At 51.7% G+C, this 25,737-nt stretch overlaps 7 non-coding genes and 2 pseudogenes across 7 annotated transcripts; 4 read left to right on the top strand and 5 right to left on the bottom strand.

The window, feature by feature from the left end:
• Nucleotides 1-2,425: 2,425 nt before the first annotated feature.
• Nucleotides 2,426-2,589, bottom strand: LOC148636295 (U1 spliceosomal RNA). The gene has a single exon (XR_015932387.1). It is a non-coding gene; the product is annotated as a U1 spliceosomal RNA (small nuclear RNA).
• A 1,798-nt stretch (nucleotides 2,590-4,387) lies between these two features.
• Nucleotides 4,388-4,506, top strand: LOC148636294 (5S ribosomal RNA). Its single transcript, XR_015932389.1, has one exon. It is a non-coding gene; the product is annotated as a 5S ribosomal RNA (ribosomal RNA).
• Nucleotides 4,507-5,143: 637 nt separating this feature from the next.
• Nucleotides 5,144-5,307, bottom strand: LOC148636293 (U1 spliceosomal RNA). The gene has a single exon (XR_015932392.1). It is a non-coding gene; the product is annotated as a U1 spliceosomal RNA (small nuclear RNA).
• Nucleotides 5,308-7,109: 1,802 nt separating this feature from the next.
• On the top strand, nucleotides 7,110-7,228 carry LOC148636292 (5S ribosomal RNA). Its single transcript, XR_015932390.1, has one exon. It is a non-coding gene; the product is annotated as a 5S ribosomal RNA (ribosomal RNA).
• A 638-nt stretch (nucleotides 7,229-7,866) lies between these two features.
• On the bottom strand, nucleotides 7,867-8,036 carry LOC148636291 (U1 spliceosomal RNA). Its single transcript, XR_015932394.1, has one exon. It is a non-coding gene; the product is annotated as a U1 spliceosomal RNA (small nuclear RNA).
• A 6,935-nt stretch (nucleotides 8,037-14,971) lies between these two features.
• Nucleotides 14,972-15,090, top strand: LOC148636290 (5S ribosomal RNA). The gene has a single exon (XR_015932388.1). It is a non-coding gene; the product is annotated as a 5S ribosomal RNA (ribosomal RNA).
• Nucleotides 15,091-21,375: 6,285 nt separating this feature from the next.
• LOC148636289 (U1 spliceosomal RNA) lies at nucleotides 21,376-21,503 on the bottom strand (annotated as a pseudogene).
• Nucleotides 21,504-23,310: 1,807 nt separating this feature from the next.
• Nucleotides 23,311-23,429, top strand: LOC148636288 (5S ribosomal RNA; annotated as a pseudogene).
• Nucleotides 23,430-24,085: 656 nt separating this feature from the next.
• LOC148636287 (U1 spliceosomal RNA) lies at nucleotides 24,086-24,249 on the bottom strand. Its single transcript, XR_015932393.1, has one exon. It is a non-coding gene; the product is annotated as a U1 spliceosomal RNA (small nuclear RNA).
• Nucleotides 24,250-25,737: the final 1,488 nt, after the last annotated feature.

The raw sequence follows: 25,737 nt of genomic DNA, 5'->3' as shown, positions 1-25,737 counted from the left end.
CATGCGTGCAGAGCACAATAGATTAGCAGTCCTTCGCCTTAAGCCCTCGGCCACTTCGTCGAGGGATCTGGGCTGTCCGGACATGGGTTGGCGCGCTCCAGATGATCTTTTTCTTTTTTTTCCCTCGTACTCGAGGGTCATTTTCCTGTTCCACGTGCGATTTCAACATTTTCCTTGGGAGATGTCAAGCCAGCAAGCCACTGCTGTGGTTCAGTGGCCAGTGTGGAGTTCAGTGGCCCTGTTGTACACAGAAAGCACATTGAGCTCCTTGGACATGAAAAGTTCCAGATAAAAGCCATTTGTCACCCTTTCTCTTGGTGTTGATGTTGCTATTGTATGAAAAGGTGGCAACTTGCTCAGCGAGCAGGCGGAGCACACACCGAATGCAGATGTGTCTGAGTGGTGTGTCCAAGTGGCTGCAAAAGGACAGCTCTCCTGGGGCGCCGTGGCTTAGTTGCTTAAGGCGCCTGTCTAGTAAACAGGAGACCCTGGCTCCAAATCCCAGTGGTGCCATTTTTGTTCTGTCTTCTCGAACAGAACTGGTCATTATGGACAACTGCCTACGGCTAGCCTTAATTAAATGCAAGCATTCATTTCCTGTCTTGAACGACCTGTTTTTCTTAAAATGGATGCAACTTGCAAAACATGAAATACAAACCTTGCTAATCAGAGCTCGCGTCTGGCAAAAAAAAAGAAGTCAGCAATGTTTTTTTCTTTACCCTTAACCCTGCTAATGGAGAAGAGTTAAACGACCGAGTCTATGCAGCTTAAACGGTGCGCACGTCGGGTTCTTAGCTGAAAGGGTGGTAAATCACGCTCACCCCAGTCCTTAATCTTTTAAAGAGGATACAAAATTGAACCTAGTCGCCACATCACATACATCCCGTTCAACGATAAAAAGGTAACATCTATCCTCGCTCCAGAGTCAATCTCACGTTGAGGGCATATTTTTTTTTTCACTTTACCATGAGTCGGGCTCGGCTGCACAGAGGCGAGAGCAGAGCAATGAGGTCACGGGGACAGGGGAGTCACACGCTGGCGATTTAAACACGCGGAAGAAAACTGAGGGATCCACAGTATGTGGACCCTCCGTGCGCCATCAGTCCGCACTCCGGACTCTGAATCCTGCCATCCGAGTTAAGATCTCGGCGGATCTCGGCACAGTTCCTTCTTAAAACGTAATCTGGTGAGAATTTCTAGAATCGTACTTGTATAGATGCAGCCTTTAATGTGTTGCTAGGTTAAAATTGATGACTTCTTGTATTTCAGTAGGCAACTGCCCTCTTGATTTCGGATTTAATTTCTTTATTACAGGGGCGCTTTTATGAAGACAGAGTCATGTTCAGGTACTTTGCTTGATGGAGGAAGCTCATTTCGGACTCTGTGATCTGCTCACCTGGAAAGCTCTGCTGTACTACTACAAGAGAGAAGTAGAGTCTGGAAGAAGGGACAATTTTATGATGCTTTGGAAGATAGTTTTTTTTTTCTTTGAAATCGAAATTAATCAGAATATCAGTGCAAAAGACAAACTCTTGGTTTGGTTTAAAGAGATATGGTTTTAAAACCGACAAAATGTAGAAAACAGGTGTTTCTCACTTTTGGAAAAGAATAGAAAGGGGGTAATATTTTACTAGTTGCAGTGCTGATCTCACTGGGTTACAGTCCTGCAGTGTCACACCAGGGCCAGTGGTGCAATGGATAACGTGTCTAACTACAGATCAGGAGATTGCAGGTTCGACTCTTGTCTGGCTCGGGTCGTTTTTAAACGCATCGGGCTACTCCCTAAGTAGTCTGTGCTACTTACTGCATTGTAATCGTACCCAGTAAGAGATTTCCTTCATGTAAATGAACTGCACCTGACAGCTTTAGAAAAACACCTGGGCTCAGTACGGTGCTGAGAGCTCAGCGTTGCTGTTCTAATTAGCACGCACTGCATCGGCTATGAGCCCGAACTTTTCAATTATGCAAATGAAGATGAGTCGATAAACCACTCGTTTTTCGTATAACTAGACATATATTCATTTGTTACCGATTTCATTCATTGAGCACGGATACAGTAGAGGTACAGCCATTCACTGTTTGACATGTCTGCACTGGTAAAGAACCTACAGAACCGAGCAATCAGAAAACGGGTGAAACTGTCTTTAGACTCAGCATACAGTACCAAAGCCCCCCATGACCAAATAAAGGCTAACCTCGATAATCAGCCTAAAGAACGCAGACTACAGCAAAACGACTGACTTTGAAAAGGGAATGAACGTCCGGAAGGAGTAGTGGAACTAGCTTGAGATGCTTCTCCGGACCCCTAACTAAAAGCCAGCGAGAACCAGCAGCGGCGTCCACTCCTGTCGAACCGGGATCCTTCCGCAGCCACGCAGCTCGTGGTGTCCTAACCCTCCCGTATCTGATTTTGGACCAAGCACATCAGGGGAGAGCGCGAACGCAGTCCCCCACTACCAGAAATTATGCAGTCGAGATTCCCACATTTGGGGAATTCGCAGGGGTCAGCACAGCCGGAGTGCAATGGCCGAGCCTCGCCCTGGGTGAACCTCCTTCTTGATCAAGGTATCTCCCCTGCCAGGTAAGTATGAGTTAAACAGGCCCCTGCAAGCGGCCCGCACCCACAGCACAAATCGCGCAGCCTAGGCCACCTCCTCGCCCCGCACGCCACCGCCTCCTGCTGGGCCCACTCTTTCACACACTCACACGCCACACTAACACTCAAAAGTGTGGGCAAAACGAGAAAACGAGCGCGCCGTTTCCTACACATCTGCAGTCGCTGTTGCGCATTCGCAGCATGTCCCGGGATGCAATTCGGCCTCATTTGCATAACTCCAGGCCGGCAGATCGCCACGCAAGCTCGCCTGCCACACACCGAACAAACCTTTTCAGCAATTTCCAAAAAACGGGCCTGCTCGCCTGCCCACAAGGCTCCGTCTCTTACCTGCTCTCCAGAGCCAGCTGCCTTCTGTGCTTTTCTCTCGGCACCGCTGCAGCGCACACAACTCCTGCAGCGGGAGGGGGGGAGAAAGTTCCCGCGCTCCGCCGCAGGGAAGGCTCGCTCCGTGCGCACACGTCTTTTCGATGCCAGTCCAACAAGTGCTCCGCATTAGCTGCGTCGGGGCTCCGGCGTGTCGCACCTCACCTCACCTCGCCCTGCCCCCTCCTTGAATGTCTGCCGCTGGGCATGCCCCGCTCTCCTCCGCCTTATCTTATCGCGTGTGAGCACCGACAATGGCCACAATGCCGGGGAATGGCACCTGTAAAGTGTTAATTGGGGCACAGGAACAGCCCGTCTCGTCTCGGGGGGGCCGGCTTCAGAGACAATACAGCAAACACAGCGGGGCGGGGGAAGAAGACGACACCACACATGCGGGTACATTCAGCTCCGGCGGGAACGAGACATTTGTCGGTCTTTTCAAGTGCCGAGAGCCGAGCAATCCTTCACTTGTATCGTTTCTCCCCGGTGACTAGATCTGGCCCTGCGACTCTCGACTGGGCTCACCCCCGGGGCAGCCCAGCAGGTGTGAGCCTGGCCGGCACCCGGATGGGAGATTCCACCCCGGAAAAGCTCCGGTTGCTGCTGCTCCTGCAAGAGGTGTGACTGGGACCAGTAGGGAGCGCTCACCCTGCGGGCTGTGTGGCTCTCTTACGCCCCAGCCTCCTGATGGCGACACTCTGCTGCACAAACAGGCGCCGTCCTTCGGGGGAGGCGTCAAACCGAGGTCCCGACCCTCCTTGGCCATTAGGAAACCCCAGGGCGTCTCTCAAAAAGAGACGCCGGGGGTGTCCCTCTGGTGTTAGTGCTCCCCTTTACCCATCAGTCGGGGTCTCCTCCTAATCCCCGTCTCACCTGTAACAATCAATGACGAGGCCCCCCTGTCCGTGAGATTTAGTACTCGCGCAAGAGACCGGGGGCAGAGCGCGAACGCGGTCCCCCGCCCCCCACAAAGTGCGCGCTCCGGGTTCCCTCTCGGGGCCCTGCAACACAGCGGAAGGGCAGCGAGAAGGAGCCTCTTGCTCTGACGCCGCAAGGCCACAAGAGGGCGGAGGCGCCGCGCGCCCGGCCGACGTGTTGGACCGGTGCGCTTTACGTGCTGAAATAAACACGCGAAAGCCCCGAAATGTTTCCAGAGTGCTGTGCACTGGAGGTTTTTGTCTGGTGAAGACTTGCCTGGTGCTCCTCCGTGCAGATTGTTTGTCCTCCTCCAGTGCGGGACGAGCCAACACAAGGGAGAGCATTCGCCAACATCCAGGCACGCAATGCGATTTGGAAAGCAGCTCCTTTCCAAAGAGTTGCACACGAACGATCCTTCAGTCCCGCTCGGGGGGCACGGAACCCCCGCCACACACAGCTTCAAGTAGCGAGTCAGGCGCCGGGGCTTTCGCTTACGGCCACACCACCCTGAACACGCCCGATCTCGTCTGATCTCGGAAGCTAAGCAGCGTCGGGCCTGGTTAGTACTTGGATGGGAGACTGCCTGGGAATACCAGGTGCTGTAAGCTTTTGCTCTCCCGGCCAGCAGGGGTCGCCATTGGTGCCGTAGGCTTTGGGAGGAAAACCTGCAGGATGGAAAGGTGATCTATAGCCTCATCTCTAGAGATGTTTTGTTGCTGTGGCATGTGTGTGACCCATATTCAAAAAAAAAAACCCCGTCTGTAAAACGAATATCGAAGCTGCCTCTAAATCTGCAAATGAAGATGAGTCGATAAACCACTCGTTTTTCGTATAACTAGACATATATTCATTTGTTACCGATTTCATTCATTGAGCACGGATACAATAGAGGTACAGCCATTCACTGTTTGACATGTCTGCACTGGTACAGAACCGAGCAATCAGAAAACGGGTGAAACTGTCTTTAGACTCAGCATACAGTACCGAGGCCCCCCATGACCAAATAAAGGCTAACCTCGATAATCAGCCTAAAGAACGCAGACTACAGCAAAACGACTGACTTTGAAAAGGGAATGAACGTCCGGAAGGAGTAGTGGAACTAGCTTGAGATGCTTCTCCGGACCCCTAACTAAAAGCCAGCGAGAACCAGCAGCGGCGTCCACTCCTGTCGAACCGGGATTCTTCCGCAGCCACGCAGCTCGTGGTGTCCTAACCCTCCCGTATCTGATTTTGGACCAAGCACATCAGGGGAGAGCGCGAACGCAGTCCCCCACTACCAGAAATTATGCAGTCGAGATTCCCACATTTGGGGAATTCGCAGGGGTCAGCACAGCCGGAGTGCAATGGCCGAGCCTCGCCCTGGGTGAATCTCCTTCTTGATCAAGGTATCTCCCCTGCCAGGTAAGTATGAGTTAAACAGGGCCCTGCAAGCGGCCCGCACCCACAGCACAAATCATGCAGCCTAGGCCACCTCCTCGCCCCGGACGCCACCGCCTCCTGCTGGGCCCACTCTTTCACACACTCACACGCCACACTAACACTCAAAAGTGTGGGCAAAACGAGAAAACGAGCGCGCCGTTTCCTACACATCTGCAGTCGCCGTTGCGCATTCGCAGCATGTCCCGGGATGCAATTCGGCCTCATTTGCATAACTCCAGACCGGCAGATCGCCACGCAAGCTTGCGACGTGCGCCTGCCACACACCGAACAAACCTTTTCAGCAATTTCCAAAAAACGGGCCTGCTCGCCTGCCCACAAGGCTCCGTCTCTTACCTGCTCTCCAGAGCCTGCTGCCTTCTGTGCTTTTCTCTCGGCACCGCTGCAGCGCACACAACTCCTGCAGCGGGAGGGGGGGAGAAAGTTCCCGCGCTCCGCCGCAGGGAAGGCTCGCTCCGTGCGCACACGTCCTTTCGATGCCAGTCGAACAAGTGCTCCGCATTAGCTGCGTCGGGGCTCCGGCGTGTCGCACCTCACCTCACCTCGCACTGCCCCCTCCTTGAATGTCTGCCGCTGGGCATGCCCCGCTCTCCTCCGCCTTATCTTATCGCGTGTGAGCACCGACAATGGCCACAATGCCGGTGTACCTGTAAAGTGTTAATTGGGGCACAGGAACAGCCCGTCTCGTCTCGGGGGGGCCGGCTTCAGAGACAATACAGCAAACACAGCGGGGCGGGGGAAGAAGACGACACCACACATGCGGGTACATTCAGCTCCGGCGGGAACGAGACATTTGTCGGTCTTTTCAAGTGCCGAGAGCCGAGCAATCCTTCACTTGTATCGTTTCTCCCCGGTGACTAGATCTGGCCCTGTGACTCTCGACTGGGCTCACCCCCGGGGCAGCCCAGCAGGTGTGAGCCTGGCCGGCACCCGGATGGGAGATTCCACCCCGGAAAAGCTCCGGTTGCTGCTGCTCCTGCAAGAGGTGTGACTGGGACCAGTAGGGAGCGCTCACCCTGCGGGCTGTGTGGCTCTCTTACGCCCCAGCCTCCTGATGGCGACACTCTGCTGCACAAACAGGCGCCGTCCTTCGGGGGAGGCGTCAAACCTAGGTCCCGACCCTCCTTGGCCATTAGGAAACCCCAGGGCGTCTCTCAAAAAGAGACGCCGGGGGTGTCCCTCTGGTGTTAGTGCTCCCCTTTACCCATCAGTCGGGGTCTCCTCCTAATCCCCGTCTCACCTGTAACAATCAATGACGAGGCCCCCCTGTCCGTGAGATTTAGTACTCGCGCAAGAGACCGGGGGCAGAGCGCGAACGCGGTCCCCCGCCCCCCACAAAGTGCGCGCTCCGGGTTCCCTCTCGGGGCCCTGCAACACAGCGGAAGGGCAGCGAGAAGGAGCCTCTTGCTCTGACGCCGCAAGGCCACAAGAGGGCGGAGGCGCCGCACGCCCGGCCGACGTGTTGGACCGGTGCGCTTTACGTGCTGAAATAAACACGCGAAAGCCCCGAAATGTTTCCAGAGTGCTGTGCACTGGAGGTTTTTGTCTGGTGAAGACTTGCCTGGTGCTCCTCCGTGCAGATTGTTTGTCCTCCTCCAGTGCGGGACGAGCCAACACAAGGGAGCGCATTCGCCAACATCCAGGCACGCAATGCGATTTGGAAAGCAGCTCCTTTCCAAAGAGTTGCACACGAACGATCCTTCAGTCCCGCTCGGGGGGCACGGAACCCCCGCCACACACAGCTTCAAGTAGCGAGTCAGGCGCCGGGGCTTTCGCTTACGGCCACACCACCCTGAACATGCCCGATCTCGTCTGATCTCGGAAGCTAAGCAGCGTCGGGCCTGGTTAGTACTTGGATGGGAGACTTCCTGGGAATACCAGGTGCTGTAAGCTTTTGCTCTCCCGGCCAGCAGGGGTCGCCGTTGGTGCCGTAGGCTTTGGGAGGAAAACCTGCAGGATGGAAAGGTGATCTATAGCCTCATCTCTAGAGATGTTTTGTTGCTGTGGCATGTGTGTGACCCATATTCAAAAAAAAAAAACCCCGTCTGTAAAACGAATATCGAAGCTGCCTCTAAATCTGCAAATGAAGATGAGTCGATAAACCACTCGTTTTTCGTATAACTAGACATATATTCATTTGTTACCGATTTCATTCATTGAGCACGGATACAATAGAGGTACAGCCATTCACTGTTTGACATGTCTGCACTGGTACAGAACCGAGCAATCAGAAAACGGGTGAAACTGTCTTTAGACTCAGCATACAGTACCGAGGCCCCCCATGACCAAATAAAGGCTAACCTCGATAATCAGCCTAAAGAACGCAGACTACAGCAAAACGACTGACTTTGAAAAGGGAATGAACGTCAGGAAGGAGTAGTGGAACTAGCTTGAGATGCTTCTCCGGACCCCTAACTAAAAGCCAGCGAGAACCAGCAGCGGCGTCCACTCCTGTCGAACCGGGATCCTTCCGCAGCCACGCAGCTCGTGGTGTCCTAACCCTCCCGTATCTGATTTTGGACCAAGCACATCAGGGGAGAGCGCGAACGCAGTCCCCCACTACCAGAAATTATGCAGTCGAGATTCCCACATTTGGGGAATTCGCAGGGGTCAGCACAGCCGGAGTGCAATGGCCAAACCTCGCCCTGGGTGAACCGATTTCGATTTTTAAGAACTTTATTTTCTTTTCACAAAAAAATACAGGAAATCACAAATCAGAAAGCTTTACATTAATATACATACTTAAAACAGTATATATGATCACATCTCATTACATTTTGACACGGTAACAGTTACATAGCAACAATTTTCTTTTTTTCTGGTGCAAATCACATTCTTTATTTAAACATGATAATGTTTTTCACAGTTTCTTGAGATGTTGACCTATGCTCTCTATTTCCCACAGATTTTCTGCTTCCTCCCTCCCTTCTCTCCACAGATCTCTGAGGTAATAGTTCTCTCGGGTGATGAACAGGGCCAGGCTACCTGCTGCCTTGACTGGGACCTCGATGCCTTTGAACAGCCCCATGTTCCTCACTCTCCACAGGGCGTCTTTCCCACTGTTCACCACGGCCCAGATCCTGTCAAACACGTCAGGAGGAAGCTTGACAGGAGAGATGCCGTATCTAACGAAAGCAGCGGTCAGGGTAAATTGGGGCGAGAGAGCCTGCAACCAATCTTCAAACTGGGCCCAGAAGGCCTTAGCAAAAAAGCAGGACCACAGGAGATGGGTCACAGTCTCCTCCTCGCCGCAGCCCACCCTAACGCAGCGAGGGCTGGGGGTGAGGCCCCTACGGTACAAGAAAGTTCGTACCGGTAAGCACTGGTGGACGACACTCCAGGCTAAATCTCTGTGAATGTTGCACAGAAACTTAGAGGATGTGTGTTTCCACACCTTCCTTGTTTGGGCTGATGTTAAAATGCCCACAGGGGTCTGCCTATTGTTCTGGGGTGCTACGAAATCTTCCAGTTTTTGGACGCTGACATCTCGGAGGGGAATATGGCCAATTGGGTGAGATCTTAGAAAACTTTTAACTGTCCCATAAATTGCAGGGCATGTGTCAGAGAGTGGGACGTCCAGCTTGGGTCTGACACCCCACACTCTGAACACCTCCCTACCTACCCAGAGCCTGGAAAAATAAGTCCAGGTACGCGCTGCAGGTGCTGTTGCAAAGCCTCTCAGCACAGAGGCCAGGAAAATGCACAGCAGCTTCGTAGCAATATCTGGGACAGACTTCCCCCCTGAGGGTAGCGGCCTGTACATTATTTCCCTTCTGAGTCTTTCCTGCTTCCCACCCCATAGAAATTGAAACATCAATCTCCTCAGCACCGCCGCAACACGGTGTGGGATTGGGAAGGTAGAAGCCAGAAAATTCAAGACAGGCAAGAGCTCGGCTTTGATGACCAGCACCTTCCCTGTCATGGTGAGGTCTCGGTCCTTCCATTGCATCAGTTTTTTGTTTAAGATTGGCAATTTGTTCTGCCAATTTACTGTTCCCATCTCTTCTCCAAAATACACCCCCAGGACCTTAATTCTCTTCTCTTGCAGCCTGAGATCATGTCCTTCTTTTGGCTCCCTCCAGTTCTGATAAAAAATCTCACTCTTAGATGTGTTAATTTTTGCGGAGGAAGCCAAAGAGAACCGATCACAGCACTGCAGAGCTCTGCTAATTGAGGCATTGTCAGAGAGGAGCAGGGTGACGTCATCCATGTATAGAGATGTCTTTACCTCTCCTCCCCCACTTCCAGGCACTGGTATCCCATTAATGGCCTGATCCTGGCGCAAGGCACAGGCTAAGGGCTCCATAGCCAAAACGAATAACAAGGGGGATAATGGGCAGCCCTGCCTCACCCCTGAACAGACTTCAAAGGTGCGTGATCTATTGCCATTAACCATGACTCTGCTGTTGCTACCTGTGTACAGCAGGTTAATCCACTTTCTCATGATGGGGCCAAACTTCATGTGCTCAAGTACCGATGTTAAGTACTGCCGGTTTAGGCGGTCAAAGGCCTTTTCTAGGTCTACACCTAAAATGCACAGAGGGAGGGAGCGATCCTCAGAGTACAGACAGACATCCCTCAACAAGGCCAGGTTGTCGCTCATCAGGCGTCCTGCTATCCCACAAGTCTGTTCTTTCCCTACCAGTGAGGCCACTACATTTTGTAGGCGCAGGAAAAGGGCTTTGGACAGGATCTTAGTGTCCACGCCTAACAGGCTGAGGGGTCTCCAGTTCTTTATGTCATTTTTTGCTCCTTTCTTAAACAAGAGAGAGATAGTGCCTTCTCTTAAGGAGTCAGGCAGCAATTCTGTCTTGTAGCTTTCCTCGAATAGGAGCAGTAGCGGATCCTGAAGCAGATCCCAAAAGGTGCGATAAAATTCTTTAGGGAGCCCGTCAGCACCCGGAGTTTTCCCCTTCTGTAAGCTCTCCATAGCCTGTCTCAGCTCTTCTACTGTCAAATCCCTCTCAAGTACTTCCCTATCTTCTTCACTCAAAATGTTTTCTAGCTTTGAGGTAAAAAAATGAATATCTTCATCCTTTACCTCTGTAGAGCTGTACAGTCTTGAGTAGAAGGCCTCGGTGCAGGAGAGGATAGCACTCGGCTCTGTTCTCTCTCGTCCCTCCTCATCAACTACACTTTCCATGACAGTCTTGGAGCCTACCACTTTCCTGAAAAAGAAGCGAGTACACTTCTCATTTTCTTCCAAGAACTGCACTCTGCTTCTTAACAGCACTCCTCGACTACTTTCTTCGGCTATGCTCCGGATGTCCTTTTTTAAAAGGGCGATATCCTCGAGCACATCGAAGCCACTGTGCAGCATCGTGTAGAGACGCTGCAGCTGCCTCTGTTTCCTGGCTAGCACTCCTCTCCGTCTGGCAGCAGCCTTCCTTCCCTCAGCCATGAAAAAGGCCTTTGTCCTCACCTTCACCTCCTCCCACCACTCTCCTACTGACCCGTACAGACACTGCAAGGACAGCCACTGTGATAGTTTCTCCTTGTAGCGGGATACTACCCCCTCGTTCTCTAGCAGCTTTGTGTTGAGTTTCCAGAGGCCTGGGCCAAAGACAGTCCCGCCCTGGAGTTCCACTCTACACCCTAAAGCCTGATGATCTGAGAAGAAGACAGGCTGAAGAGTGACCCCAACAACTTTCACTCTCTCTGAGACAAAGCAATAGTCAATTCTGGAGCTGCTATTCCTCCCTGACCATGTATATCCTGCTGTTGTGGGATATATACATCTATATGTGTCTGAGAGTTTAAAGTCTTGAACTAAGTTTTGCAGGGCCAGTGAGCTGGAATCCAATTTTATCGGCGAGCTAGACTGCCTGTCTGTGTGCTCTAAGATACAATTAAAATCCCCTCCCACTATCACGTCTGTGCTGCATAACAATAGGGGGGAGAGTGCCTTGAGTAGCTCCACCCTTCCTCCTACGTCAGTAGGGCAATACACATTGATTAGCCGCAGGTTAACGGTCCCCCATTCCACATCCACACACAGCAACCTGCCATCTATGACCCTCTGAATACTTTTCAATTTGAATGCCCATCCTTTGAAAAGAATGGCCACGCCAGAGGCTCTGTTGTTATTGTCCCCTGACCAAACAGAAGGCCCTTTATCCCACCTATCTTCAAAACTTTTATACCTCTCTTGATAGGCTAAAGCACACTCCTGCAACATCAACACATCTCCCTCTCTCTGCTGGAGGTAATCAAAGACAGACTGGCATTTAACTCTGTCATTGATACCTCTTGTGTTAAGAGAAATTATGTTAAGAGCCATATTACATAAGAAAGTGGAACCAGTCTTTACAAAACACATTTCTCTTCGGTCTCACCTGTTACCTTTTTCTTTTTCTTTTTCTTCTTACCAATTTCCTGCCAGCCATCCTCTGAATGAGCCTTCATCAGGGTGGCAGCAGTAAAAGCGTTCACAGAGTCCATTTCAAGGAAGGGGGTAGAGGGAGGGGTGGAGAGGTTCCAGCTGTCCCCATCGCCATGCTCTCCTTCCTCCTCGCTCGGGGAGAAAACAGAGTCATTTTTTCTTTTCCTCAAGTCCAGCTCCTGGGAGCACTGAGGGGAAAGGGGTGCAGCCGATGCACCAGTCTCCTCTTCCCCCTCACCCACCAGCTGCTGCAGATCCTCCGTGATGGACTGGATGGAGGAGAGGAGGGCATCTGTAGCACTTGCAGAGTCTGAGAAAAGCAGCTCCGCTGAATCCTGGGTATCCTCGCTGGACCCGCTCCACCGGGGGGCCCCACACTGGCCCTCGTTCTGAGGAGCAGGAGTGGGGGAGGGGTCCTCGCTGTTCTCGGGGGTTTTCAAACCCTCGTGCTTGTCTGGTGCAGTCTGCGGTTGTGGGGGCGTAGTGGATTTCTCTTCCACCAGCCCCGGAGCCACAGCAGGACTGATCCTGGCTGGAGGCTGAGAGTCTTTGTCCAACAAGGGTTCTTTGTTTGACTTGTTGTTTGCTTTGGATTTTCGGGTCGGTTTGGCTGAAACAAGCACTGCCTCATCCTTTCTCATTTTGAGTTTATTGGCGTAGGCGTGAGGGCAGTTCTTAAAAACGTGTCCTTCCGAGCCACATAAATTGCACTTTGGCAGCATTGAACAGTCAGAGGCTAAATGTCCCTGTTTGCCACAGGTCTTGCAGCATTTCACAGTGCAGGACGATGCCAGGTGTCCCACAGCACCACAGCGCCGACACACCTTTGGTTGTCCCACATAAAACACATAGCCATTGCAGGCGCCCAGCCGGATTGTAGAGGGCAGGTGCCTTAAGCCTCCATTTATGCTGTCCGGTAGCAAGCGAACCTCGAATTTCCTTGCTCCTGTTTTTATACCATCAACATCTCTAACCTCAGTTCCATGGTGGACGGTGCAGTACTGGTTAAGCCAGGTGTGAATGTCCTCCGTCTTTGCCAGTTCCGAGAACATAACAACATGCACCGTTTTCCTCTCTCTCTGTGTCAGAGGCTGCAAGTTGATTTTCTCAAGTGCAGGAACTTTGCCTCTTTTTGCCTCAAACACATCCACGCATTGTTCAAACAGAGGATAGGTAGCAAATACAACCTCAAATGCTTTCTGACCTGGGAGAGCGAAGATGAAATCCAAGTGCCGAGGTTCAAAGCCAAGTTCCTTCTGTAACACTTTTCTGCTGAACTGCATACGATCCATGAAGAGGTCATCCAAGAGCTCAAAACGTACAGCATTCTAACGGGATCCAAAGGTTGCCATTTCAAAAACCGCAAATCGAACACTGCTTCCAACAAAAGAAAAACAATCCAACTACTCCACCTACAGGCTGATCAAGGTATCTCCCCTGCCAGGTAAGTATGAGTTAAACAGGCCCCTGCAAGCGGCCCGCACCCACAGCACAAATCGCGCAGCCTAGGCCACCTCCTCGCCCCGCACGCCACCGCCTCCTGCTGGGCCCTCTCTTTCACACACTCACACGCCACACTAACACTCAAAAGTGTGGGCAAAACGAGAAAACGAGCGCGCCGTTTCCTACACATCTGCAGTCGCCGTTGCGCATTCGCAGCATGTCCCGGGATGCAATTCGGCCTCATTTGCATAACTCCAGACCGGCAGATCGCCACGCAAGCTCGCGACGTGCGCCTGCCACACACCGAACAAACCTTTTCAGCAATTTCCAAAAAACGGGCCTGCTCGCCTGCCCACAAGGCTCCGTCTCTTACCTGCTCTCCAGAGCCTGCTGCCTTCTGTGCTTTTCTCTCGGCACCGCTGCAGCGCACACAACTCCTGCAGCGGGAGGGGGGGAGAAAGTTCCCGCGCTCCGCCGCAGGGAAGGCTCGCTCCGTGCGCACACGTCCTTTCGATGCCAGTCCAACAAGTGCTCCGCATTAGCTGCGTCGGGGCTCCGGCGTGTCGCACCTCACCTCACCTCGCACTGCCCCCTCCTTGAATGTCTGCCGCTGGGCATGCCCCGCTCTCCTCCGCCTTATCTTATCGCGTGTGAGCACCGACAATGGCCACAATGCCGGTGTACCTGTAAAGTGTTAATTGGGGCACAGGAACAGCCCGTCTCGTCTCGGGGGGGCCGGCTTCAGAGACAATACAGCAAACACAGCGGGGCGGGGGAAGAAGACGACACCACACATGCGGGTACATTCAGCTCCGGCGGGAACGAGACATTTGTCGGTCTTTTCAAGTGCCGAGAGCCGAGCAATCCTTCACTTGTATCGTTTCTCCCCGGTGACTAGATCTGGCCCTGCGACTCTCGACTGGGCTCACCCCCGGGGCAGCCCAGCAGGTGTGAGCCTGGCCGGCACCCGGATGGGAGATTCCACCCCGGAAAAGCTCCGGTTGCTGCTGCTCCTGCAAGAGGTGTGACTGGGACCAGTAGGGAGCGCTCACCCTGCGGGCTGTGTGGCTCTCTTACGCCCCAGCCTCCTGATGGCGACACTCTGCTGCACAAACAGGCGCCGTCCTTCGGGGGAGGCGTCAAACCGAGGTCCCGACCCTCCTTGGCCATTAGGAAACCCCAGGGCGTCTCTCAAAAAGAGACGCCGGGGGTGTCCCTCTGGTGTTAGTGCTCCCCTTTACCCATCAGTCGGGGTCTCCTCCTAATCCCCGTCTCACCTGTAACAATCAATGACGAGGCCCCCCTGTCCGTGAGATTTAGTACTCGCGCAAGAGACCGGGGGCAGAGCGCAAACGCGGTCCCCCGCCCCCCACAAAGTGCGCGCTCCGGGTTCCCTCTCGGGGCCCTGCAACACAGCGGAAGGGCAGCGAGAAGGAGCCTCTTGCTCTGACGCCGCAAGGCCACAAGAGGGCGGAGGCGCCGCACGCCCGGCCGACGTGTTGGACCGGTGCGCTTTACGTGCTGAAATAAACACGCGAAAGCCCCGAAATGTTTCCAGAGTGCTGTGCACTGGAGGTTTTTGTCTGGTGAAGACTTGCCTGGTGCTCCTCCGTGCAGATTGTTTGTCCTCCTCCAGTGCGGGACGAGCCAACACAAGGGAGCGCATTCGCCAACATCCAGGCACGCAATGCGATTTGGAAAGCAGCTCCTTTCCAAAGAGTTGCACACGAACGATCCTTCAGTCCCGCTCGGGGGGCACGGAACCCCCGCCACACACAGCTTCAAGTAGCGAGTCAGGCGCCGGGGCTTTCGCTTACGGCCACACCACCCTGAACACGCCCGATCTCGTCTGATCTCGGAAGCTAAGCAGCGTCGGGCCTGGTTAGTACTTGGATGGGAGACTGCCTGGGAATACCAGGTGCTGTAAGCTTTTGCTCTCCCGGCCAGCAGGGGTCGCCGTTGGTGCCGTAGGCTTTGGGAGGAAAACCTGCAGGATGGAAAGGTGATCTATAGCCTCATCTCTAGAGATGTTTTGTTGCTGTGGCATGTGTGTGACCCATATTCAAAAAAAAAACCCGTCTGTAAAACGAATATCGAAGCTGCCTCTAAATCTGCAAATGAAGATGAGTCGATAAACCACTCGTTTTTCGTATAACTAGACATATATTCATTTGTTACCGATTTCATTCATTGAGCACGGATACAATAGAGGTACAGCCATTCACTGTTTGACATGTCTGCACTGGTACAGAACCGAGCAATCAGAAAACGGGTGAAACTGTCTTTAGACTCAGCATACAGTACCGAGGCCCCCCATGACCAAATAAAGGCTAACCTCGATAATCAGCCTAAAGAACGCAGACTACAGCAAAACGACTGACTTTGAAAAGGGAATGAACGTCCGGAAGGAGTAGTGGAACTAGCTTGAGATGCTTCTCCGGACCCCTAACTAAAAGCCAGCGAGAACCAGCAGCGGCGTCCACTCCTGTCGAACCGGGATCCTTCCGCAGCCACGCAGCTCGTGGTGTCCTAACCCTCCCGTATCTGATTTTGGACCAAGCACATCAGGGGAGAGCGCGAACGCAGTCCCCCACTACCAGAAATTATGCAGTCGAGATTCCCACATTTGGGGATGAAGAAAGATGTGAAGACGGGGGTTTGAATTTAATCTTTTCTGTAGGGGGTTTAGACTTCCAAGTCACAAGCAGGGGTTTATGGCAGGAAAGGGGGGTAACTGATAAGGATTGCAGATGCCAGCTAGGAACCCCCCTGGGTGTAATGTTAAACTGACCATTTGCCCAGAACATCGTAAACTGGCCAAATACCATGAACCCCCCTCTTTACCATCGGACCGAGTGACGTCAGAAACGGAGAAGAAAACTGTATATAACCCAAAAGTTTGTAACAGTACGGGGAACAATACTTCGGTTTTGTTGTTTCTTGCGAGAAACAAGACTTCGGCTTTATTGTTCCTTGCATGCAATAAACTCATCTGTTTTACTTCATCTCGGGATCAAGAACCTTGTTTCTTCTGTTACAACAAATTTGGCGTAGTCGGCAGGATGCTCCAGAAGGCGCAGAACTTCCCATCGGCAGGAGAGACGGTCAGCGCGCACATAACTAAGAGGTAAGGACTCCTCTTTTATTTAAAAGTCCCGACTCTCTCTAACCGATTGGGAAATCTCTGCTCCCTGCGAGAATCGCCCGAGATGACGGAGTAAACGTGAGTTTCTGAATTCCTCTGGCCCGGGGAAGGCACCGGTGTATGTAATGGGTTGTTTGCTGTAAGCCCAGAATTTGGTCTGGCAGGGGTTCCGCGGTATTGTGTACAGGCGTTCGAAGCTGGTGTATGCCTTAATTGCGCGTGGAGTTTTGAACGGGTTTTGGACCCTTACCGTGAAGTCAGGACTGGTGTGGGTCTTAATTGCACCCGGAGTTCTGAAGGTCAGAACTGGTTTGGGTCTTAATTGCACCCGGAGTTCTGATGCTCTGAATCGGTGTGGGCCTTAATTGCGCCCGGGGTTCTAGAGCAAGTGGTGCATTAAATGCACGTAGTTCAGGACTGGTGTGGGTCTTAGTTGCACCCGGAGTTCTGAAGGTCAGAACTGGTGTGGGTCTTAATTGCACCCGGAGTTCTGTGGCTCGGGATCGGTGTGGGCCTTAATTGCGCCCGGGGTTCTGGAGCTGAGTGGTGCATTAAATGCACGTATAATCCAGGATTGGTGTGGGCTTTAATTACGCCCGGGGTCCTGAGATTAGCTACGCCTTGATCGTGCACAGATTGGCGTGGCGTGGTTTTTTTTTTGTTTTAAAGGAAACAGGAGTAGAAGAGATATATGTATTTATGTTTTTGGTGTTTTCCTTGTTTGTGAAATACATATACACACGCACGACACTAACATAAACACACCTCATAATAAAAGAGCAAAGCATTAAGTAGCAGGATTTTAAGGACGTTGAGACCCGAGAATCGCCCTGATTGAGCTCAGTGCGTAAGTCCACCCCGGGGCAAAAGCAGCGATGCTGGCGTTCTGGGGATGGTGAATTACTGATCAAGAAAGGGGGTTTTCGAGGTCTCGTTTCTTACCTGTGAACAGTGCGGTGTAAGTCCTCTCTAAAGTCTCGGAGAGGCATTTAGATCTGGAGGTAACAGATGCCCTTAGCTGAATGAGTGCAGGAATGCACAGGTTTTTCCAAGTGAAAACATCCCCCTACTGAATGAGCTGTTACCTCACACACGACAAAAGTAAATCTTAAAGAGACCGAACATGTGCGCTAACTGATGGTTTGAGAAAGTGGTGGAAGGGTCCGTTTAAATATCGGAAAAGTGTAAGTTGACGGAAAAGAAGGAGAAAAATATGGAAAAAGCTGAGCTTGTCAGAGGGAATTTGGGGCGAAGACGCCTGTAAAGAAAGCATATGAGTATTGATTGGCAAAAGCACAAGCATGTAGCTCCCACCCTGGTGCACGGCCGGCACCAGTAGTGGCAGATACATGACGAAAAAGAAAGAAATTGGGATGTGACTTAAAAGTGTGTTTACGGGGAAAATAAAAACCCGGAAGAAAATATACTTTACTCGCTACGAAAGAGTATAGGAAAAAAAGCTAGAAGAGGCAGTACAGGAGAATGAGAAACTAAAGAAGGAATTAACTCCTGGTCACGCTGCACTGGTTAATGTGCTGCAGCCGGCGACTAAGTTATGTCCTGCTCTCCCACAGGGGAACAAACAGGCAGGAAACGAAAATAATTGGGATCAATTCCCTCAGTGGCCATATGGAGAAGGGGGGTCTGATTGGGATAACACTTGGTATGAGTGTGATATAGACGGATCAGGGTCTCCCCTGTTAGAGGGAGGGCGCCCGCAGGTCTGTACTCTCACTCGAAGTGGGAAAGGACTTGATGTAGCAGGGGCTGGTGCCGTTGATGACAGCGCCACTCTAACACTGTCTCGCACCCCGTCGAGGGGGTCTGCAATCGCACCTACCTTCCCTGATTTCCCCCATACGATCAAATCCAAAACCGTAAGATATTGACCGGTGGGCTAAAGTACCGCACCCGAAATTAGAAATGCAGCGAACCTGGAGTGTGCTTCAGGAATTAAAAGGATTCATGTAGAAGTAAAACAAGAATACAGCACATTGTATTACGAAGAGAAAAATATATTCTCGATGTGTATGTGTGTTTTATGAATTTGTGTGCCGGCATGTATGTGTGTAACTGTGAGTTTTGGTATACTAAATGACGGTGTGAGTGTGTTTAGCCAGCGGGACTGGCTAGAGACGTAACTACAGAGACTTGACGAAAATCAACTTAAGGAGATTGGAAAATATAAGAGCGTCTGAAACGTATAAGTACAGTACAGGTGGACGTAAAAGTAGTTAAACAGTTTTTGTATTATTATAAATTATTATAAATTGTAATTTATACAATTAGTTGCAATAGTGGAAACAATTTGGTTTTATTCGAATGTCTCGAAACCAGACATGCTGAAACGCTGTAGGTTTAGAATCGAGACTGGGGAGAATAACGTCTTGTGAGAAAATCTGTTTACCTAACGATTAGATCCTGTAAATCCCTTGTAGCCTCCCTAAGTCTGTCCCAGTCCAGTGGATAAAAATGTACTGTTAATGGAGTGGTGGTTTCTCTGTTAGGGGATACTGGAGCACTACTGTCATGCTTGTTTCACTCCTCTGTTCAACAGTGTACTATAGAGCAATGTATAGGGGAAGATGGCAGGAGGCCACAGGAGTATTGGGACAGCAAGTTTTACTTGCCGAGTACCAGATTTTAATGGGTGGTTTTATTCCAGATCTATTGGGTTGGAATATTATGCATTACAAAGAATGACTATGCAGAACAGGGTATCACGTGGCTTCAACTGGCTGTGATCACTCAGTATGTTGATGGTATTCTGAGTGCTTCCCCTGACAAGGAAACCCACAAGTCTGAGTTGCTTCAGCTTTAGAGTGTCTAATAGAAGCAGTTATGATAAGGCCCTTTTGTGTCTAGCATTGTGAAATTTTAACAGGGCCTGGGTGCAATGTTTTTTACAGGGTGAGCACAACTCTTAACAGATCTGCTTAAGGGGGGAGTGCAGTACAAGGACAAGATTGCCTTGGTTCCCGCAGCAAAAGCCACCTGTAATAATTTGAAACAAGTTCTCTTACAGGTGCTGAGACTGGGGTTTCCTCAGATGGATCAACCATTCCTTTGTATTATTGCAAGTTGCTGACAGAGGCCGCCCAAGGAGCCCGTGAGCAGGTCCTGGAGGCGTGGGGACCACCACCTGAAGGAGGGCACGACCTCATCCCAGGAGAGTGGGTGTGGATCAGGAAATTTCCTTCACAGGTTCTCCAGCCCAGGTGGGACGGACCCTACCAGATCCTGTTGACAACCGAGTCTGCGGTTCGAGTGGAAGGAAAAGATCGCTGGATCCACGCGTCACACTGCCGACGAGCCTCATCCCCGGACCCAGAATGAAATCATTTCTGTCAATAATGATAATTGTTGCTGTAGAACTATGTTCCGCAGGGATTAATGATCATCTCTCCCACAAAGGAGAACATGGAATTAATTCCTTTTTAGGCCTCTCCTATCTGACAGCTAAGAAAACCAACCAAAGTGCCTGCTGGGTGTGTGCCGCATTACCCAAATATGTACAGGGAGGACTTCCTATGGGGGCCATTCCTTGGCGTCTCGAGGAAGTCATAGGCATGATCATTTGGAGGGATAATTTAGGAGATTTTAATATGACAAACTATGGGGGTTGCCATAACACGACTTTAACCTGCACAACATTACAATATCTACAGGAGCGAGGCTTAGAGCCCACGAGTTTCACAGGCTCTTACGCTCCTAAATATAACAGAAGCCATACACCACCATACCTGACTCTAAATAAGGAACGTGAGGGAAACATATGTTTTCAGCACACTAATGGTCTGCACTTGGTTGGATGGAGTCGTTGCAACCTTACCATCGCTGCAAATATATCCACCTCTACCTTCCAAATTCCAGGATGGGATCGGCACACCCCACAATTCGGTATAAGTTTCTTATTTTCAGAGGCATGGGGAGCGCCAAACGGAACATATTTCATTTGTGGAAAACGAGCCTACCCATGGTTGCCAGCCCAGTGGTCTGGCTCATGTTATTTAGGATATGTGGTTCCTCATATCCGTGTTCAAACCCACACCCCCTTCGGACCTAACCACAGACCACAAAGAAAATTGGCTGATTGGGAATATTATTTAGGTATAATATTTCCACAAGCCGGCATGAACTTTCTGAGTCGAGAGTTAATTCAAATGGCTTCGACTTTAGAAGAATTAGCAAATTCTACCTCATCTAGTCTGAAGGCTGTTAATGATGAGATGGTAGCCCTCAGAACAGTGGCCATGCAGAACCGACTAGCTTTAGATTATGTACTGGCGGCCCAAGGAGGAACTTGTGCAGTAATTGGCACTGAATGCTGCACATATATCCCTGATAATTCTGAGCACATCTCAGATCTGGCCCAACACATTTACAATGAGGGACAGAAATATCAGGACTATTATACTGAAAATTGGGGAATTGGATCTTGGGTAAAGTCTGTGTTTGGGGCCTGGGGCGGAACTTTTTTACAGTGTTTATTTGTAGGAATAGTATTGTTTATATGTATAATTGTAATCATCACGTGCACAAAAACATGTATCACATCTTGCCATAACCGTGGAACGTACAATGTCATGGCAATACATACCTGTTCGCCAAGAAAGGAAAGATCTGCCCTGACATTGTATGTATAAAAATAGGCTACACTGACGTATGCCATATTTTATAAGGGGGGAATGAAGAAAGATGTGAAGACGGGGGTTTGAATTTAATCTTTTCTGTAGGGGGTTTAGACTTCCAAGTCACAAGCAGGGGTTTATGGCAGGAAAGGGGGGTAACTGATAAGGATTGCAGATGCCAGCTAGGAACCCCCCTGGGTGTAATGTTAAACTGACCATTTGCCCAGAACATCGTAAACTGGCCAAATACCATGAACCCCCCTCTTTACCATCGGACCGAGTGACGTCAGAAACGGAGAAGAAAACTGTATATAACCCAAAAGTTTGTAACAGTACGGGGAACAATACTTCGGTTTTGTTGTTTCTTGCGAGAAACAAGACTTCGGCTTTATTGTTCCTTGCATGCAATAAACTCATCTGTTTTACTTCATCTCGGGATCAAGAACCTTGTTTCTTCTGTTACAACAGGGAATTCGCAGGGGTCAGCACAGCCGGAGTGCAATGGCCGAGCCTCGCCATGGGTGAACCTCCTTCTTGATCAAGGTATCTCCCCTGCCAGGTAAGTATGAGTTAAACAGGCCCCTGCAAGCGGCCCGCACCCACAGCACAAATCGCGCAGCCTAGGCCACCTCCTCGCCCCGCACGCCACCGCCTCCTGCTGGGCCCACTCTTTCACACACTCACACGCCACACTAACACTCAAAAGTGTGGGCAAAACGAGAAAACGAGCGCGCCGTTTCCTACACATCTGCAGTCGCCGTTGCGCATTCGCAGCATGTCCCGGGATGCAATTCGGCCTCATTTGCATAACTCCAGACCGGCAGATCGCCACGCAAGCTCGCGACGTGCGCCTGCCACACACCGAACAAACCTTTTCAGCAATTTCCAAAAAACGGGCCTGCTCGCCTGCCCACAAGGCTCCGTCTCTTACCTGCTCTCCAGAGCCTGCTGCCTTCTGTGCTTTTCTCTCGGCACCGCTGCAGCGCACACAACTCCTGCAGCGGGAGGGGGGGAGAAAGTTCCCGCGCTCCGCCGCAGGGAAGGCTCGCTCCGTGCGCACACGTCCTTTCGATGCCAGTCCAACAAGTGCTCCGCATTAGCTGCGTCGGGGCTCCGGCGTGTCGCACCTCACCTCACCTCGCACTGCCCCCTCCTTGAATGTCTGCCGCTGGGCATGCCCCGCTCTCCTCCGCCTTATCTTATCGCGTGTGAGCACCGACAATGGCCACAATGCCGGGGAATGGCACCTGTAAAGTGTTAATTGGGGCACAGGAACAGCCCGTCTCGTCTCGGGGGGGCCGGCTTCAGAGACAATACAGCAAACACAGCGGGGCGGGGGAAGAAGACGACACCACACATGCGGGTACATTCAGCTCCGGCGGGAACGAGACATTTGTCGGTCTTTTCAAGTGCCGAGAGCCGAGCAATCCTTCACTTGTATCGTTTCTCCCCGGTGACTAGATCTGGCCCTGCGACTCTCGACTGGGCTCACCCCCGGGGCAGCCCAGCAGGTGTGAGCCTGGCCGGCACCCGGATGGGAGATTCCACCCCGGAAAAGCTCCGGTTGCTGCTGCTCCTGCAAGAGGTGTGACTGGGACCAGTAGGGAGCGCTCACCCTGCGGGCTGTGTGGCTCTCTTACGCCCCAGCCTCCTGATGGCGACACTCTGCTGCACAAACAGGCGCCGTCCTTCGGGGGAGGCGTCAAACCGAGGTCCCGACCCTCCTTGGCCATTAGGAAACCCCAGGGCGTCTCTCAAAAAGAGACGCCGGGGGTGTCCCTCTGGTGTTAGTGCTCCCCTTTACCCATCAGTCGGGGTCTCCTCCTAATCCCCGTCTCACCTGTAACAATCAATGACGAGGCCCCCCTGTCCGTGAGATTTAGTACTCGCGCAAGAGACCGGGGGCAGAGCGCGAACGCGGTCCCCCGCCCCCCACAAAGTGCGCGCTCCGGGTTCCCTCTCGGGGCCCTGCAACACAGCGGAAGGGCAGCGAGAAGGAGCCTCTTGCTCTGACGCCGCAAGGCCACAAGAGGGCGGAGGCGCCGCGCGCCCGGCCGACGTGTTGGACCGGTGCGCTTTACGTGCTGAAATAAACACGCGAAAGCCCCGAAATGTTTCCAGAGTGCTGTGCACTGGAGGTTTTTGTCTGGTGAAGACTTGCCTGGTGCTCCTCCGTGCAGATTGTTTGTCCTCCTCCAGTGCGGGACGAGCCAACACAAGGGAGCGCATTCGCCAACATCCAGGCACGCAATGCGATTTGGAAAGCAGCTCCTTTCCAAAGAGTTGCACACGAACGATCCTTCAGTCCCGCTCGGGGGGCACGGAACCCCCGCCACACACAGCTTCAAGTAGCGAGTCAGGCGCCGGGGCTTTCGCTTACGGCCACGCCACCCTGAACACGCCCGATCTCGTCTGATCTCGGAAGCTAAGCAGCGTCGGGCCTAGTTAGTACTTGGATGGGAGACTTCCTGGGAATACCAGGTGCTGTAAGCTTTTGCTCTCCCGGCCAGCAGGGGTCGCCGTTGGTGCCGTAGGCTTTGGGAGGAAAACCTGCAGGATGGAAAGGTGATCTATAGCCTCATCTCTAGAGATGTTTTGCTGCTGTGGCATGTGTGTGACCCATATTCAAAAAAAATATTATGTAATATTTTGTAATAATATATCTGTAAAACGAATATCGAAGCTGCCTCTAAATCTGCAAATGAAGATGAGTCGATAAACCACTCGTTTTTCGTATAACTAGACATATATTCATTTGTTACCGATTTCATTCATTGAGCACGGATACAATAGAGGTACAGCCATTCACTGTTTGACATGTCTGCACTGGTACAGAACCGAGCAATCAGAAAACGGGTGAAACTGTCTTTAGACTCAGCATACAGTACCGAGGCCCCCCATGACCAAATAAAGGCTAACCTCGATAATCAGCCTAAAGAACGCAGACTACAGCAAAACGACTGACTTTGAAAAGGGAATGAACGTCCGGAAGGAGTAGTGGAACAAGCTTGAGATGCTTCTCCGGACCCCTAACTAAAAGCCAGCGAGAACCAGCAGCGGCGTCCACTCCTGTCGAACCGGGATCCTTCCGCAGCCACGCAGCTCGTGGTGTCCTAACCCTCCCGTATCTGATTTTGGACCAAGCACATCAGGGGAGAGCGCGAACGCAGTCCCCCACTACCAGAAATTATGCAGTCGAGATTCCCACATTTGGGGAATTCGCAGGAGTCAGCACAGCCGGAGTGCAATGGCCAAACCTCGCCCTGGGTGAACCTCCTTCTTGATCAAGGTATCTCCCCTGCCAGGTAAGTATGAGTTAAACAGGCCCCTGCAAGCGGCCCGCACCCACAGCACAAATCGCGCAGCCTAGGCCACCTCCTCGCCCCGCACGCCACCGCGTCCTGCTGGGCCCACTCTTTCACACACTCACACGCCACACTAACACTCAAAAGTGTGGGCAAAACGAGAAAACGAGCGCGCCGTTTCCTACACATCTGCAGTCGCCGTTGCGCATTCGCAGCATGTCCCGAGATGCAATTCGGCCTCATTTGCATAACTCCAGACCGGCAGATCGCCACGCAAGCTCGCGACGTGCGCCTGCCACACACCGAACAAACCTTTTCAGCAATTTCCAAAAAACGGGCCTGCTCGCCTGCCCACAAGGCTCCGTCTCTTACCTGCTCTCCAGAGCCTGCTGCCTTCTGTGCTTTTCTCTCAGGGCTGGCCATTATCCCCCTTGTTATTCGTTTTGGCTATGGAGCCCTTAGCCTGTGCCTTGCGCCAGGATCAGGCCATTAATGGGATACCAGTACCTGGAAGTGGGGGAGGAGAGGTAAAGACATCTCTATACATGGATGACGTCACCCTGCTCCTCTCTGACAATGCCTCAATTAGTAGAGCTCTGCAGTGCTGTGATCGGTTCTCTTTGGCTTCCTCTGCAAAAATTAACAAATCAAAGAGCGAGATTTTTTATCAGAACTGGAGGGAGCGAAAAGAAGGACATGATCTCAGGCTGCAAGAGAAGAGAATTAAGGTCCTGGGGGTGTATTTTGGAGAAGAGATGGGAACAGTAAATTGGCAGAACAAATTGCCAATCTTAAACAAAAAACTGATGCAATGGAAGAACCGAGACCTCACCATGACAGGGAAGGTGCTGGTCATCAAAGCCAAGCTCTTGCCTGTCTTGAATTTTCTGGCTTCTACCTTCCCAATCCCACACCGTGTTGCGGCGGTGCTGAGGAGATTGATGTTTCAATTTCTATGGGGTGTGAAGCAGGAAAGACTCAGAAGGGAAATAATGTACAGGCCGCTACCCTCAGGGGGGAAGTCTGTCCCAGATATTGCTACGAAGCTGCTGTGCATTTTCCTGGCCTCTGTGCTGAGAGGCTTTGCAACAGCACCTGCAGCGCGTACCTGGACTTATTTTTCCAGGCTCTGGGTAGGTAGGGAGGTGTTCAGAGTGTGGGGTGTCAGACCCAAGCTGGATGTCCCACTCTCTGACACATGCCCTGCAATTTATGGGACAGTTAAAAGTTTTCTAAGATCTCACACAATTGGCCATATTCCCCTCCGAGATGTCAGCGTCCAAAAACTGGAAGATTTCTTTGCACCCCAGAACAATAGGCAGACCCCTGTGGGCATTTTAACATCAGCCCAAACAAGGAAGGTGTGGAAACACACATCCTCTAAGTTTCTGTGCAACATTCACAGAGATTTAGCCTGGAGTGTCATCCACCAGTGCTTACCGGTACGAACTTCCTTGTACCGTATGGTCCTCACACCCAGCCCTCGCTGCGTTAGG

Source organism: Lepisosteus platostomus, unplaced genomic scaffold, assembly GCF_059453375.1.
Source record: "Lepisosteus platostomus isolate fLepPlt1 unplaced genomic scaffold, fLepPlt1.hap1 Scaffold_183_H1, whole genome shotgun sequence".
In the NCBI taxonomy this organism is placed as follows: Eukaryota; Metazoa; Chordata; class Actinopteri; order Semionotiformes; family Lepisosteidae; genus Lepisosteus; species Lepisosteus platostomus.
The sequence above is the reverse complement of the archived record's forward strand: the minus strand, read 5'-3'. Positions and strand labels throughout refer to the sequence as shown.